Genomic DNA, 16,225 nt, shown 5'->3' on the forward strand with positions numbered 1-16,225 from the left:
GCTATGAGTCAGAATCCACTCGACAGCAGGGGGTTGTTAGGTGCCTCGAGTTGGTTCTGACTCATAGCGACCCTATGCACAACAGAACAGAAGGAAACACTGCCTGGTCCTGCGCCATCCTTACAATTGTGAGCTCATTGTTGCAGCCACTGTGTCAATCCACCTCGTTGAGGGTATTTTTGTGTACAAAAAGGCACAAGAGGAAAAGCATGGGTGGGAGGGGAAATGCAAAGTAGAATTTGATCGGGGAAAGGCTTTCCTGTGGCCGAAGTAGGAACCTTCTAGAGACAGACAGTGTTTCTCTGCCGTAACAGGATGACTTGGCAGTATGCCCAGCATGATGTTCCTTATTTGTTGTGGAGTCAAATGAGTTAATACATGCAGAAGAGGTCTCTGCTCCAATAGAGTGTCAGCTAAGGTTAATCACTAGCACAGGATGTTTGCCATCTGCTCTTGCTTCTGAAGAGAAATTCTAGCTTTGGGGGTTTCTACCAATGACACATATTTTATCTTTTATGTAAAACTGTCACAAGGAATTGTCCACTATGATTCCTTGAGAGCTCAAAACAGAAACCCACTCCTCTAAAATCGCACATCACCACTTTGAAAAGATTGCTCTTGGAATTCGTGTGTTCAGCATCACTGTGCTATTTATGGAGTTTTCAACACCCAGAAGCCAGGAAAGTGCTGACACAAGTTCAGGGATGCGCATTGGACCCACGGACAGAAGATGCGGGAAAAGGTGGGTAGACAACAGTCTGAGACAAATTTCATTGTTAACTCAAGCTGATGCTCTGAAGCCACTGTGAGATCCATGATCCAGGGTTGTTGCAGAGCTGAACTTGTGGGTTCTTAGGTTTTGAGCCAAACTAGGCACCTGGCCCTGGCCTCAACACATCCTTCAGCTCTTCACACGGTTTAGGAAATAGTCCAACTCTATGGCCTGCTCAAGATTATGAATGACTGTCACTGGAGCTAAAATACCAGGCTCCTGGTCCGAATGGTTTATGCCTGTTTAGAATTTCAACTGAGTTGGGCTGAAACTGGCTCTGACCCTGGGAATCTAACCAAAACCAAACCCATCACTGTTGAGTCAATTCCGACTCATAGTGATGCTATAGGACAAAGTTGAACTGCCCCACAGGGCTTCTAAGGCTGTAATCTTTACGGACTCATACAGCAGTGGGCTTTGTTTTAGTTTTTTGTTTTTGAATCTTTACGGAAGCTGACTGCGACATCTTTCTTCCACGGAGCGGCTAGTGGGTTTGAACTGCCAACCTCCTGGTTAGCACATGAGTGCTTAACCACTACACCACCAGGACTCCTTCTTGGGAATCTAGGTGAGGGCGGAGTTCAGGGGAGGAAAACCTATTGCCTAAAGTATGAGTATACAGATACTAATATAGAGAAATATATTCATATATAGATTATAAAGGAGCTCTTGTGGCATGGTGGTTAAGAGCTTGGCTGCTAACCAAAAGATTGGCAGTACAAAGCCACCAGCCGCTCCTTGGAAACGTTATGGGACAGTTCTGCTCTGTCCTATAGGACTGGCTCGGCGGCACCTAACAACAACAACAACCACATAGATTATAAAACTCTATAATACAAAGCAGGGTCTCTGTCCAAGTGAAATCAGGAGCATAGTAGAACTGCTAAATAGTTTATACTGAATAAATTCTTATTTGTCTGTCTACCTGTCCATTTATTTCCTTTTACTGCCATTTTTAGATCGGTTTAGTTCTTATTAAAGTTCCTGGGAGGCCTAAGATTTCGTCCTAGTCTGACCATTTCAATAGTTATTAAAAGCCAGTTCCTGGACCAACTTGTCTACAGCATTGTTGCTGGTGTGGGGATGAGGGAGGTATGTTTTAAATACCATCTAAATGTCTGCATCCTAGCCCTGGTGTGGTTAAATAGTATCTTAAATTTTTTAGTGGGACTTCACCCTTAGTTCCTGTTGTGATGGCCAGACCACAGGCAGGACTTTGCATTGTGTTTCTAGATATCGTAAGTAATTGAGTTACTAGAGTGAATTCTTCCTTTTTTTTTTTTGGTGCTGGAGAGAAAACTTTTTCTGTGCTGCTTATATCTAAGGCATTCCACAGCTATGTTTCCTCTTAACAAAGTAGGAATTAGAAGTAGGTATCTGAAAATCTGGAGTACTTGGGTGGTGCATACAGTTAATAAGCTCGGCTGCTAACCGAAAGTTCAGAGGTTCAAGTCCTGGCAATCTACTTCTGAAAGCTCACAGCCTTTGAAAACCCTTTGGAACACAATCCTACTCTAACAGACATGTGGTTGCCATGACTTGGAATCTACTCCTCTGCAACTGGTACTGGTACCTAAAAATCTAGAAGAAGACCCATTTCTGCCTGAATCTCTTAAGTAACAATGGCTTAATTTAAGCTGGTAACAATGCTCACAACCACCACTTTCCACTTCACCGGAAGTCTGAGCATTACACGATTTCTTGGGGAAAAGAATGAGGTAGGGGGAATAAGTCCTCATCTGCGAAACGCTTTAATTGTCCTAGATCAACTACTAAGATTTGACTCTACATAGAAGACTATTTCGTAAAGTAGCAAACTAAAGCTGCTAACTGACTAAAAATTACCTAAGCCTTTTTTTTTTTTTTGTAGTTGCCCCTCTACTTTATCAAAAATCATGTTCTTTCTAGAGATACACATCTGTACAATAGGGATAATAACAGTATCTATCCCACAGGGTGGAAACTCTATGGGGCAGTTCTACCCTGTCCTATAGGGTCGCTATGAGTTGGAATTGACTCGATGGCATTGGGTTTTTTGGTTATTCCCCAGGGGTGGTGTGAAGATTGCTTAGTGTGTGTGAGGTGCTTACTTTATTGCCTGGACATGGGAAATGCTCCTTGTGTTTGCTAGTCTTATCTCAACCTCCTTGAAAACACCAGCTGTAATTTCATGGAGGAAGACCAAGGTGGGCACTGAGGACTCCAGGGGCTTGGCTCCTTCCTGTTCCTCATTTCCTCCTTGATGATCCTTCATGGGCGTCTGACTGAGCTTGGTTTACTGCTCTTCTGTCACCATCTTGAGATTCTTAATCATTTTTGAACAAGGGGCTCCGCATTTTCATTTTGCATTTGTTGTTAGTTGCTGTGGAGCAGATTCCAACTCACAGTGACCCCATGTTTTACAGAGTAGAACTGCTCCATAGGGTTTTCTTGGCTATAATCTTTTTTTTTTTTAATTGTACTTTAGATGAAGGTTTACAGAACAAACTAGTTTCTCATTAAACAGTACTTGACATTGGTTAACAATCCCACAACATGTCAACACTCTCCCTTCTTGACTTTGGGTTCTGTTTTACCAGCTTTCCTGTCCCCCCCTGCCTTCTAGTCCTTGCCCCTGTGCTGGTGTGCCCCTTTAGTCTTGTTTTGTTTTATGGGCCTCTCTAATCTTTCCCTGAAGGGTGAACCTCCGGAGTGACTTCATTACTGAGCTAAAAGGGTGTCTGGGGGCCATACTTTCGGGGTTTCTCCAGTCTCTGTCAGAGCAGTAAGTCTGGTCTTTTTTGTGAGTTAGTATTTTGTTCAACGTTTTCCTCCAGCTCTGTCTGGGACCCTCTATGGTGATCCCTGTCAGAGCAGTCAGTGGTGGTAGCTGGGCATCATCTAGTTGTGCTGGATTCAGTCTGATGGAGGCCATGGTTGATGTGGTGCATTAGTCCTTTGGACTAATCTTTCCCTTGTATGTTTAGTTCTCTTCATTCTTCCTTGCTCCGGAAGGGATGAGACCAGTGTTGTGTCTTAGATGGCCGCTCGCAGACTTTTAAGACCCCAGACGCTACTTACCAAAGTACAATGTAGAACATTTTCTTTATAAACTATGTTATGTCAATTGAGCTAGATGTTCCCTGAGACCATGGTCTCCATAGCCCTCAGCCTAGCAATTTAGTCCCTCTATGAAGCTTCCATGACCTTGTCTTGTACAAGTTGTGCTGGAAAAATTACTTAAGTCTTTTAACCTAGGAGCATCTATGTCAAATAAACGTCAAAGTTCTTTAATTTTTTTGGCTGGTTCTGAGAGAGCCACATAGTGTTATGTGTATGTAGTTATAATGTTTGCACATTAAATTGTCATGATATGAATATTTCTGGGCCCTAAATTTATGGTAGTAGTTGTGGTAGTGGTTGTTTTGTTTTTTATGAGAGAGTTCAGTTGTGGCTCTGTAATGTGTCTTATCTCTTGTGTATTTACAAAGCTAAACTATTTTTCTAAAGCCAATTACTAAAATTAGTTAAAAGTCTTTAAGAGAAGGGCAGGAACTACCATTATTGGCTGTTTCTTTTTTCTGAAGCCTGTACGAAATATTAACCCTGGTGGAGCAGTGGTTAAGCACTTGGCTGCTAACCAAAAGGTCAGCGGTTTGAATCCGCCAGGAGCTCTGTGGGAAAAAGGTGTGGCAGTCTGCTTGCATAAAGATTAGAGTCTTGGAAACCCTATGGGGCAGTTCTACCCTGTCCTACAGGGTCGCTATGAGTTGGAATCGACTTGACAGCAGCAGGTTTATGCAAAATATCAAATCCACGTATTGTTTGATCCACGTGAATACAGGTTTTAAAATAATACAAACAACATTATGGTTTATAGCCCTCAAGATAAAGGGAAGACAGTAATTCAGTCTCTATAAACTAGGTTAACAAGTCAAACTTTCAAAAATCTATCCCATACCTTTCTTGTCCACTCGAATATACATTCTTCACATAGTTACGCAATTTTTATATCTGCTTTTTGAACTTAGCAGTCAATTATAATATTTTTCCAAGTTGCTACATTTTAGTTTTTAAGATGTCTGTTAAATGACTGTACCACAGTCATTACTTGAGTCATTAGTGCTCCATGCAGATTTCTAGGTCTGCCCCAAACCTACTGAATCAAAAATATTGGAAATGGTGCTAGAGAAATTTGTCTAAGTTTTTGTGCTTCACTAAAGGTGTTCACCCTGAGGTTCGAGGACAGTAGGGGCCTTAGGGGCTCCTCTGCTACTGAACAGGAATGTGGTCATATTCCACCATTGTAAACAATGCTGCAATGAATATCTTTGTGAACATATTTTGTCATTGTTTGGATTATTTTCCTTTTTTATTTATTTTGGCGTGTCATATTTCATTCTAAATAAGATGAACCAGAAGTGTGCAGGACTTTTATTTACTTTCTGACTTTCTTTCCTCTTATTAGTTAATCAGCTAATATTTTGAAAATTAGTACTATAAGTAAACCCGATTTTAGCTACATTTTAAATTCTGGTTGTGAGACAGACAAAAGTTTGAATTTAGGGGAGTTAACAGGAAAGGTAAAATTTTTGCATACTCTACCTGGTTGACTAACCAGGATGGGGAAGAAGAAGACGGAGGTGTGAGGTAAGTTGATAGCTAGTCATGAAGACCAGTGATAATAGTATTAACTAAGGTTAGTCAGTGTTCTTTATACTTAGAGAGCAATTTCATATTCATTATCTGATTGGCTTCTCTCAACCTTGTATAATTATTCCCATCGTATTTATGAGGAAACCAAGGCTCCAGGTTGCTAAGCAACTTGCCTATATGAAAAAAAAAATAGCAGCTAGTAATTGTTTGAATGTAGAAGATTTTTCTGCCTCTTCTGCTCTGTGTTGCCTCACATCATACCAAAAAACCAAAACCAAACCCGTTGCCGTCCAGTCGATTCCAACTCATAGCGACCCTATAGGACAGAGTAGAACTGTCCCATAGAGTTTCCAAGGAGCACCTGGTGGATTTGAACTGCCGACCCTTTGGTTAGCAGCCGTAGCACTTAACCACTACGCCACCAGGGTTTCCGACCCTATACTACTGGATCTGTTTATTCAGGACACCCTTTTCTTAACATGCAGTCTAGAATGCTTTTCTTCTTTGTCTCTGATTTTGTATTCTGTTTTAAAAATTACATAATCGCAATCCAATCAGTTCAATTAAAAAAACAAGTAATAAATGACAGTTAGTTGCAAGGTGCCAGGTCAGGTACTGTCAGGAATATGAAGATGAGAGGGCATAGCTCTGGGCCTCCAGAAGTTTCGCCTGAAAAATGTAAATAGCATTGCTAGTATCAGTATCACAGAATGTTTAATACAAGAAAGGATAGTAGCGTTTAGTCTAATTTCTTCCTTTACGATTGCAGACACTGAGGTCTGGCATCGAGGACCTCTTACTCAGGTAAATTCTTTCCAAGTTACTCCATACAATCCTCTCATGCCCATCTCTTTCTCTGGGCTGTGAGCTCCTGGTCGTAGTTTCCTAGTGCTGCTGTAATACAAATACCACAAGCAGGTGGCTTTAAATAATAGAAATTTATTTTCTCACAGTTCTGGAGGGTAAAAGTCCAAATCAGTGTCTCTGTACTGTGGATTCCTTCCTTGTTGGTAGCCCTGGGTGTTTCTTGATTCCTTGGCATTCCTAGGTTTGTAGATGATCCTCACATGGCATCTGTCCTCCTCCCTGTGTCTATTCAGGTCTTCTTATAACTCAGAAGTAAGTAGGTTTAGGATCCACCCTACACTGATGTGGCCTCATTCACATAACAAAAGATAAACCCTATTTCCAAGCAGGATCACATCCACAGATACGAGGGCCAGGAATTCAACACATAATTTTAGGGGACACAATTCAATCCATAACACTCTTCAAGGTCAGAGCATGCCTCTCTTATGCTTATTGCTGTCACCAGAGTTCACACATTGCCAAGTACAGAATGAGCACATGTCATATGTGTCTTGACATGAATTTCTTCTGTATGGAGTATGTCTCATGACAGTTTCTCATTCAGTGAGTATTTGTTGAGTTTCTACTATGTGGCAGACACTGTTTTAGGCACTTACGAAATCAGAGTACACAACAGACAAAAATTCCTGTCCTTCCAGGGTCAAAATGTATAATCACTTTTTTTCTTTCCAGGTGTTTCACATCAATAGTGCATATATCCTATGGACAGTGTTAAGAGATTCCCCGCTGCTAGCTTTAGTTCTGCTGAAATCTTATTGCTAAAGCAATGCATGACTTCTAAGAGCTGAAGATGTCCAGGTACCTCCTTTTTATCTCTTTCTGTTGAGCTCGACTGTATATAAATCTGAGCTTCATATAAAATTTTTGGAATTTTAGGGAACTGCCTAGGGAAAGATATAAAATGACAAAAGTGGGTGAAGTGTCGGGAGCTGGTGGTGAATGACCCATGTGGCCAAGTGTAGGGCTTGTAGAGCTGATTACCTGGAGATGAGGTCCGAGAGTTGGCTTGGGATCAGAATAGAGGGCCTTGTGAGAAGCCTTTTAGATTTTGGGTAACCAAGAGTGTTTTGAGGTTTTTGAGGAAGAAAACAAATGAGATCTTACTTGTGTTTAAGATGGTTACCCTGACAGGGGTGCCAAGGATGCATCAGATGGGATGAGACAAATTTGGAGGATCTTACACAGAGCTACTAATGAAATAAGGGAAATATAGCAAGACAATAGAAAAGGGAGAAGAGATATTGCAGAAGTAGAAATGACAGAACTTGGTCGCTGTTGGAAGAATTCTTGAAGGTTATAGAGAAGTATCTGGAAGGCTGGTGATGACATTAATCATTTAAATGCAAGGCAATGAGCAGACTTTTAATTGATGGATATGAGTGATATAACGAACACAATTTTGGACATTTTCTACTAATTATCTAGAACAGCATAACTCATGTAATTTATATTCCATTCAACTCATTTCTAGAGTTCCTACCACTTGCTAAGTGTTTAAGATCATACAAAGATGAGTAAGACAGATTCTGCCTTAAACAGCTTTCAGCATGATGAAGAAAATAAGATATTTCACAAAAGAGGTACAGGAATCATAAAAACCTGAAGAAGGAAAAGATTATAGTCATTTGGCTAAGCAGTAAAAGTTAGAATGCTGTTGTTGTCAGGTGCTGTCGAGTTGGTTCTGACTCATAGCAACTTTGAATGTCCTGTGTCACCCTCACAATAGTAGGTATGTTTGAGCCCATTGTTGCAGCCACTGTGTCAGTCTATCTCACTGAAGGTCTTCCTCTTTTTCACTGACCCTTTACTTTACCAAATTCGGATAGTAGATAGAATTTTTTTTTAGTGGAAAAACAATTTCTTTTCTTAAATGCCAAAAATATTAATTGAAATAATCAAATTCAGAAACATCTAACGAAAGTTGACTTAGTGTGCTCCCAAGAGTAGTGAATATAATATGAAAATCTTAGTAAATTCCTTCCAAAGAGGGGATGCCACAAATATTTAAATAAAAATGCATGCCTATAAGCAGCTAAGAAAAAGAAATCAGCAAAGATGATTTGGGATATGTCAGTTTATCTACTTGATGGCAATGGGTTTTGGTTTTGGTATAATTATAGACTCCAGTATGTGCATTTTGGCAATCTTTTGATTCTACTCATGAACACTTCCACCAAAATGCTGGTTTTTCATTGGGCTAATTAGTTCCTAGACAGCTTGGCCAAGGAGGGTAGCTTCTTTAAGCACTGCAGTGGACGTTGTAAACATGGTGTCTTAGAGTTCTCTAGAGAAACAGAACCAGTAAGACATATCTCTGTTTCTGTATATGGAGAGATTTATTATGAAGAATTATGTGATTCTGGGGGCTGGAAAACCCAAAATCTGTAGGCTAGGCCTAGAGGCAAAATGCACCCTAGGTAAAACACCTGTTTACTCTTAAGGCCTTTAGTCGATTGGATGTGGCCCACTTGCATTTTGGAGGGTAATCTGCTTTACTTAAAGCCAATTGATTTAATCACATGTAACTACTTCTTTTTTTTTTTTTTTTTAACTACTTCTGGGTGGTTTAAGCAGTTTGTGCTTGATACTAACCTAAAGGTTGTCAGCTTGAACTTACCCGTAGCACCATGGAAGAAAGGGCTGGTGACCTACTTCCTTAAAGATTACAGCCCTATGGAACAGTTCTACTCTGTAACATATGAGGTCGCCATGAGTTGGAATTGACTCGATGGCTACAGGCTTGTTTTTTTTTTCAGTTAACTACTTCATAACTGCATCTAGACTGGTGTTTGGTGAAACAACTGGGCACCATAGCCTAGCCAGGTTGACACATAAAATTAGCCATCACACATGGAGATTTTTTGTGCGACTTTCGTGAGTTTATTTGCTAAAAAAAAGTGAGCATTTTTTTTTTCCCCCCAAACTGCCAGTGGTAGGTTCTCCCAGTAAGCCATAGGTGATAGCCAGGTTTTGCTGCAAACTGGTTGGTGTTTCTCTCCTTCCACAAGCATAGGTGTCTCTGGTAGTTGGTGCCTAGTCAAGTCCATTACAGTGGCAAATACTGTATTTTCTATTTTTCCTTAAAATCTTTAGCCATTGCCTCAGAGGAGGCAAACACTCTAGCCTGAGTGTCAAGAATCGTATTAGCTCCTGCTTTTTCTGACCACATACATAGGTTTCAACTTATGTGCCTTCTTCTCCTCTTTTCCTCACTCATTTTGTAGTTTCTCCTTTTCTTTGCATAATAACTTGTTGCTTCCTGTTTCCAACGGGGCAATATTTTTTTCTCATCTCTAGTATCAGAAGAGTTGGGAGTATTGTTTGGGATTCTAGTGGCTTTTTCTTTGTTGGAGACAATCAGCTTTGTCCTATTTTTAGTGTCTTTGCTTTACACAATAATTGCGAGGCTGGCTTCCAATGGCACATTGATCATTAATTTCAAAATGAGATCAGGAGGTGGAGTTCTCACCATTTTCAGTTTGAGTGTTATCTAACCACCAAATTGGAACACCTTGTACTCTCTTGTGTTTTGTTTTACGATTAGGAGGGCTATTGGAACAACCAACCAAAGCTGACTTCCTAGCCTCCCTCTTCCAAAGCCTCTGCCCCATTGCAGACAGAATGCTAGAGGCAGCCTCAGCTCAGAATTAAGAGCAGCTTTTTTCTTCTCATCAGAGTGCTGATTTTAAATATGCCTTTAAATGTTCTCTGATTTCAGCTATTGGCATTGAGAATCTGTTTAGTTAAAATATTCCTAATTTCTTTTTTTGTTTGTAAAAGTAATATAGATGCATTGCAGAAAACTTGAAAATACTGAAGTTTGGAGACAATAAACCAAGCTACTCATCATGTGAAGGAATTCTGGTGTTGCAATGGTTAAGTGCTCAGCTGCTAACCGAAAGGTTGGTGGTTGGAACCCACCAGCCATTCCTTGGGAGAAAAGATGCGACGGTCAGCTTCCGTAAAGATTTACAGCCCTGAGACCACTACTATAAATACTCATGAAAAGATTTACATACGAAAAGAAATAATCTTTGATGGTTACAAGGGAGGGGAGGGGTGGGGATGGAAAAAACACTTAACAGACGTTAGATAAGTGGTAACTTTGGTGAAGGGTAAGACAGCACACAATACTGGGGAAGCCAGCACAACCTGTACGACGCAAGGTCATGGTAGCTCCATAGACACATCCAGACTTCGTGAGTGACCGAATTGCTGGGCTGAGGGCTGTGGGGACCACGATCTTGGGGAATATCTAGCTCAATTGGTATAACATAGTTTATCAAGAATATGTTCTACATTCTACTTTGGCGAGTAGCATCTGGGGTCTTAAAAGCCTATGAGCAGACATCTAGGATAGTCCACTGGTCTCACCCCTTTGAGAGCAAGGAAGAATGAGGAAAACTGAAGATACAAAGGAAAGATTAGTCCAGAGGACTAATGGACCACGACTAACACGGCCTTCTCCAGACTGAGTCCAGTACAATGAGATGGTGCCCAGCTATCACCACTGACTGCTCTGACAGGGATCACAATAGAGGGTCCCGGACAGAGCTGGAGAAAAATGTAGAACAAAATGCTAACTCAAAAAGAAAGACCAGACTTACTGGCGTGACAGAGACTAGAGAAACCCTGAGAGCATAGCCCCCGGACACACTTTCAGCTCAGTAATGCGGCCACTGCTGAGGTTTACTCTTCAGCCAAAGATTGAACAGGCCCATGGAACAAAATGAGACTAAAGAGGTGCATCAAGCCCTGGGGCAGGGACTGGAAGGCAGGAGGGAACAAGAAAGCTATAGAGAAGGGAGAGTGTTGACATATCATGGGGTTGTTAACCAATGTCATAGAACAATGTGTGTACTAATTGATGAGAAACTAGTTTGTTCTGTAAACCTTTATCTAAAGTAAAATTAAAAAAAAAAAAAGATTTACAACCTTGGAAACCCTAGAGGGCAGTTCTACTCTGTCTATAGGGTCACTGTGAGTTGGAATCCACTTGATGGCAATGGGTTTAGTTTGGTTTTGGTACCAATCATATGAGGATGGCACGGGACTCTTATACATAAAGTTGCTGTGAGTTGGAGCTGACTTGCCGGCAGCGAACAATGACCACCTATCATATCACAACTCACTATTAATGTTTTATTTCCTTCATGTATTTTTTATTTTTAAAAACATAATTTATACATACATATAATTTATATATGTATATGTATACACAGAGACACACATGTACACACACAGACATACATATTCCCAGTTTCTCTCTTTAATTTCGCTTAGCAAATTTTATATTCTTTATGTCTGAACAAGTCCTTTTGCCCTCTGGTCACCTGTGGAGTTGTCTTTGTTTCCCTCTTTTGCATATTTACATGATAAAAAGACCCTTAACATCCACTGTGTCAGTATGGGACCTTTGGCCACACTTCCTTAATATAGGAAATGTTGGAGAGGAGAAATTACCCCCAATTTTCCAATTCTGATGGGAGTATCCAAATGCATACGCTTTAATTTTAACAGCCTAATGTATAATTCTATTACTTTTATGCAGGATAGGATAGAAATTCGTAATCCTAGTTTGTGCTTGTGGTTGTGAGTTTCATAAATTACTTAGACCTGACCTGAGACCGGTCCATTAAACATATCCATATGACTGTGCAAACACTAACAATGAGAATTTATCATTATTAGGGCAAATACTCAGAATTCCAGTTGCTACAGCCATACTTATATAGACTTATATATACTTACATAGACTGATGACCTGGCATTTTCTAGGATTCATGGTTTGCTGCAGGTACAGGTGGGGACTAGAGCATTCAGGGAGTTAGAAATAAGGAGAGAGAGTCGGCTACCATTTCCACAACATCTTTCTTCTTGGAACTTTGCTCATGGCCACTTCAGTGGAGCCCAGACCTGGAACTTCCATTGTGTGACTATGTTCCTAGAAGCCCAAAGTAGGTGTCCTCTATGATGGGTGCTCACCAGGGTCAGCTGGAAAGAGAAATAACATTTCTGAGCTCCACTGCTCTCTGTGGAATTCACTAAGCAAGGTGGGTCAACAATTAATGAAAACTATCTGAAAATTCAGAAAAGACTTCATTTTTACCTCAAATGAACAGCCTGATTAGCTGGAGCTGACTATGATGCCAGCTACCGTCATTGCCAAATATACCGTATGTCAACTCCTTTACCAAGTGTAGGAGTTGTGTACTTTTACAGTTAATTTAGGAAAAGCTTATTATTATTTATTTCTTGCTTTAGTTGCTTTTCTTTAACTGTGTAGCCTTGGCTCAAAAATGCTTCAACTTCTGACAGGGGAAACATGTTATAATAGAGCATTAAAAAAAAAAAACAGTGCTGAGGCGGGGCCAAGATGGCTGACTAGGTAGAAGCTACCTTGGATCCCTCTTGCAACAAAGAGTCAGAAAAACAAGTGAATCGATCACATACATGACCATCAAACACAGATATAAAGAGTTGACCTGAGTGACAGAGACTGAGAATGAACAACCACAGGGAAGCAGCGACTGTTTTCGGAGCCTGGAGCCAGCATCCCAGTCAGGAAACCTTGGCGCCGGGCTTTGGACTGGGCGCAGGGGAGCTGAGCACGGCATCCTGAGATGGCGCAAACACAGGACGCAGCCCTAGTCCCCAGAAGTGACCTCGGGGGAAGCCCAGCCAGTGCATGCAGGCAGCGCAGTGACGCGGCTGACAGGAGGAGAAGTCACTGGGAGGCAGCGACTGGTTTTGGAGCCTGGAGTGCGGCGTCCCAGCCAGGGAACCTTGGCGCTGGGCTTTGGACTGGGAGCGGAAGAACTAACCACGGCTTCTGAGACAGCACAAGCATGGGATGCGGGCCTGACCCTCAGGGGCAATCTGGACCCAGCCAACGGACACAGGCTACACACCCCTCGGGAATCTCAGAAAAAACAGTCATCCCAAGCAAGATAAGTAACTTTCTCTATATTCTGGGGTGCTACTCTCTCCTATTTATCTGAACCCTCCCCTCCCCTTCCCAGGTGGCTTCGTTAACATTGGAATTTCCTGAACCAGAGAGTGAAGTGCACTGCAGTTTTTCTGTTTTTTTGGTCTTTTCCTAACCCATTCTCCTGGCCTGAGAGAAGAAGCTACAAAAAAACCCAGGGACCAAAACCCTTCCTTAACTGGACTAAAAATACAGAACCAGCTCCAGCCAAACATAAGTGATCCACAGTCTTGGGCTTTCATCCCTACAGGGAACAAGGTGGCTATTATAATGCGAAGGCAATTCTGATAGGGATCTGACTGTAATTGTTTTAGTGGATTACTGGAAAGACAAGTTTCCCAGGCCTGATATCTCTGCGTATTCAACAGAGCCCTCACTGACCCACAACAGGGAACTGAGAGCTGAAGCTCCCCCCAGACTACATAGCCTCCTGCCTTAGGGATCTAAGGAGGGTGACACCTACCAATCTGTAGAGGTACTTGCATTGGGGGCCTAAGGTACAGCTGCAGAGCCCACCCACCAAAGTGCTTTAGGAATAGAGACACACCTACCTCACTGGCACTTGGGGGAAGCCTGTCAGCATTCTGCGCCCCCCCCCAGAGTGTGAACCCCTGCTGCTACTAGAATCTGGTGCATACAACTATCACCACTACCTCTCTAGGTGGATAGGTGACAGTCTGCACCACACACTTGATGACCCAAAATCAGATTCTACTCAAGAATAGTGAATGGACTCTTAGGCTTATATATATGGTAACAGCCCAAACCAGCTGGTAATAGGACATAAGTGATTCAAGGGCTACAACAATCAAGACAGCGCAATCTAGTAGCCCATCTACGTATATTGAAAAAAAAAAAAACAAGATAAGACTTAGTGAGCAAATATAGAATAAATCACTGCAGTATCTTAGAGATGGCTCAGAGACAGCAGTCGATATCAAACCACATAGAGAAGCAGACCATCATTGCTTCTACAACTCCCCAAACTAAAGAATCAAAATCTTTCCCAAATGAAGATACAATCCTGGAATTGCCAGATGCAGAATATAAAAAACTAGTTTACAGAATGCTTCAAGACATCAGGGATGACCTCAGAAATGAAATAAGGCAATCTACAGAAAAAGCCAAGGAACACACTGATAAAGTAGTTGAAGAACTCAAAAAGATTATTCAAGAACATAGTGGAAAAATTAATAAGTTGCAAGAATCCATAGAGAGACAGCATTCAGAAATCCAAGATTAACAGTAAAATTACAGAATTAGACAACTCCATAGGAAGTCAGAGGAGCAGACTCGAGCAATTGGAATACAGGGTGGGGGATCTGGAGGACCAGGGAATTGACACCAATATAGCTGAAAAAAAAAATCAGATAAAAGAATTTAAAAAAATGAAGAAACCCTAAGAATCATGTGGGACTCTATCAAGAAGAATAACTTGCGTGTGATTAGAGTCCCAGAACAGGGAGGAATAACAGAAAATACAGAGAGAATAGTTGAAGATCTGCTGACAGAAAACTTCCCTGACATCATGAAAGACGAAGGGATATCTATCCAAGATGCTCATCGAACCCCATTTAAGGTTGATCCAAAAAGAAAATCACCAAGACATATTATCATCAAACCTGCCAAAACCAAAGATAAGGAGAAAATTTTAAAAGCAGCCAGGGATAAAAGAAAGGTCTACAAAGGAGAATAAATAAGAATAAGTTCAGACTACTCAGCAGAAACCATGAAGTCAAGAAGGCAATGGGATGACATATATAGAACACTGAAGGAGAAAAACTGCCAGCCAAGGATCATATATCCAGCAAAACTCTCTCTCAAATATGAAGGTGAAATTAAAACATTTACAGATAAACACAAGCTTAGAGAATTTGCAAAAACCAAACCAAAGCTACAAGAAATACTAAAGGAAATTGTTTGGTCAGAAAAGCAATAATATCAGATACCAGCACAACACAAGGTCACAGAACAGAACATTCTGATATCAACTCAAATAGGGAAATCACAAAAACAAATTAAGATTAATTTTAAAAAGAAAAAAACGCTCAAAACAGGGAATCATTGAAGTCAATATGTAAAAGATCACAATAATCAAAAAGAGGGACTAAATACAGAGGCATAGAACTGCCATATGGAGAGGGAAACAAGGCGATACAGGACAATACGAGTTGGGTTTTTACTTAGAAAAATAGGGGTAAATATTAAGGTAACCACAAAGAGGTATAACAACTCCATAACTCAAAATAAAAACAAAGAAAAACATAACGACTCAGCAAACATAAAGTCAACTACTATGAAAATGAGGAACACACAATTTACAAAGAAAAATGTCTCAGCACAAAAAAATAAGTGGAAAAATGAAATCGTCAACAACACACAAAAAGGCATCAAAATGACAGCACTAAACACATACTTATCTATAATTATGCTGAATGTAAATGGACTAAATGCACCAATAAAGAGACAGAGAGTCTCAGACTGGATAAAGAAACACGGTCCGTCTATATACTGCCTACAAGAGACACACCTTAGACTTAGAGACACAAACAAACTAAAACTCAAAGGATGGGAAAAAATATATCAAGGAAACAACAAGCAAAAAAGAGCAGGAGTGGCAATATTAATTTCTGACAAAATAGACTTTAAAGTTAAATCCACCACAAAGGATAAAGAAGGACACTACATAATGATTAAAGGGACAATTGATCAGGAAGATATAACCATATTAAATATTTATGCACCCAATGACAGGGCTGCAAGGTACATAAAACAAACTTTATCAGAACTGAAAAGTGAGATAGATACCGCCACAATTATAGTAGACTTCAACACACCACTTTCAGAGAAGGACAGGACTTCCAGTAAGAAGCTCAGTAGAGACATGGAAGACCTAACTGCTACAATCAACCAACTGGACCTCATAGACTTATACAGAACTCTCCACCCAACAGCTGCAA

General features: G+C 40.8%; 1 long non-coding RNA gene across 1 annotated transcript in view; it reads left to right on the plus strand.

Annotated features, from left to right (window-relative positions):
- Positions 1 to 725: 725 nt before the first annotated feature.
- The window catches only part of LOC126082057 (uncharacterized), a 118,864-nt gene continuing 103,364 nt past the window's right edge, over positions 726 to 16,225 (plus strand). Inside the window, exons 1-2 of the long non-coding RNA XR_007518497.1 lie at positions 726 to 742; positions 6,950 to 7,075. This is a non-coding gene — a long non-coding RNA (uncharacterized LOC126082057). The remainder of the gene's footprint in view (positions 743 to 6,949; positions 7,076 to 16,225) is intronic.

Source organism: Elephas maximus, chromosome 1 (assembly GCF_024166365.1).
Source record: "Elephas maximus indicus isolate mEleMax1 chromosome 1, mEleMax1 primary haplotype, whole genome shotgun sequence".
Lineage (NCBI taxonomy): Eukaryota > Metazoa > Chordata > Mammalia > Proboscidea > Elephantidae > Elephas > Elephas maximus.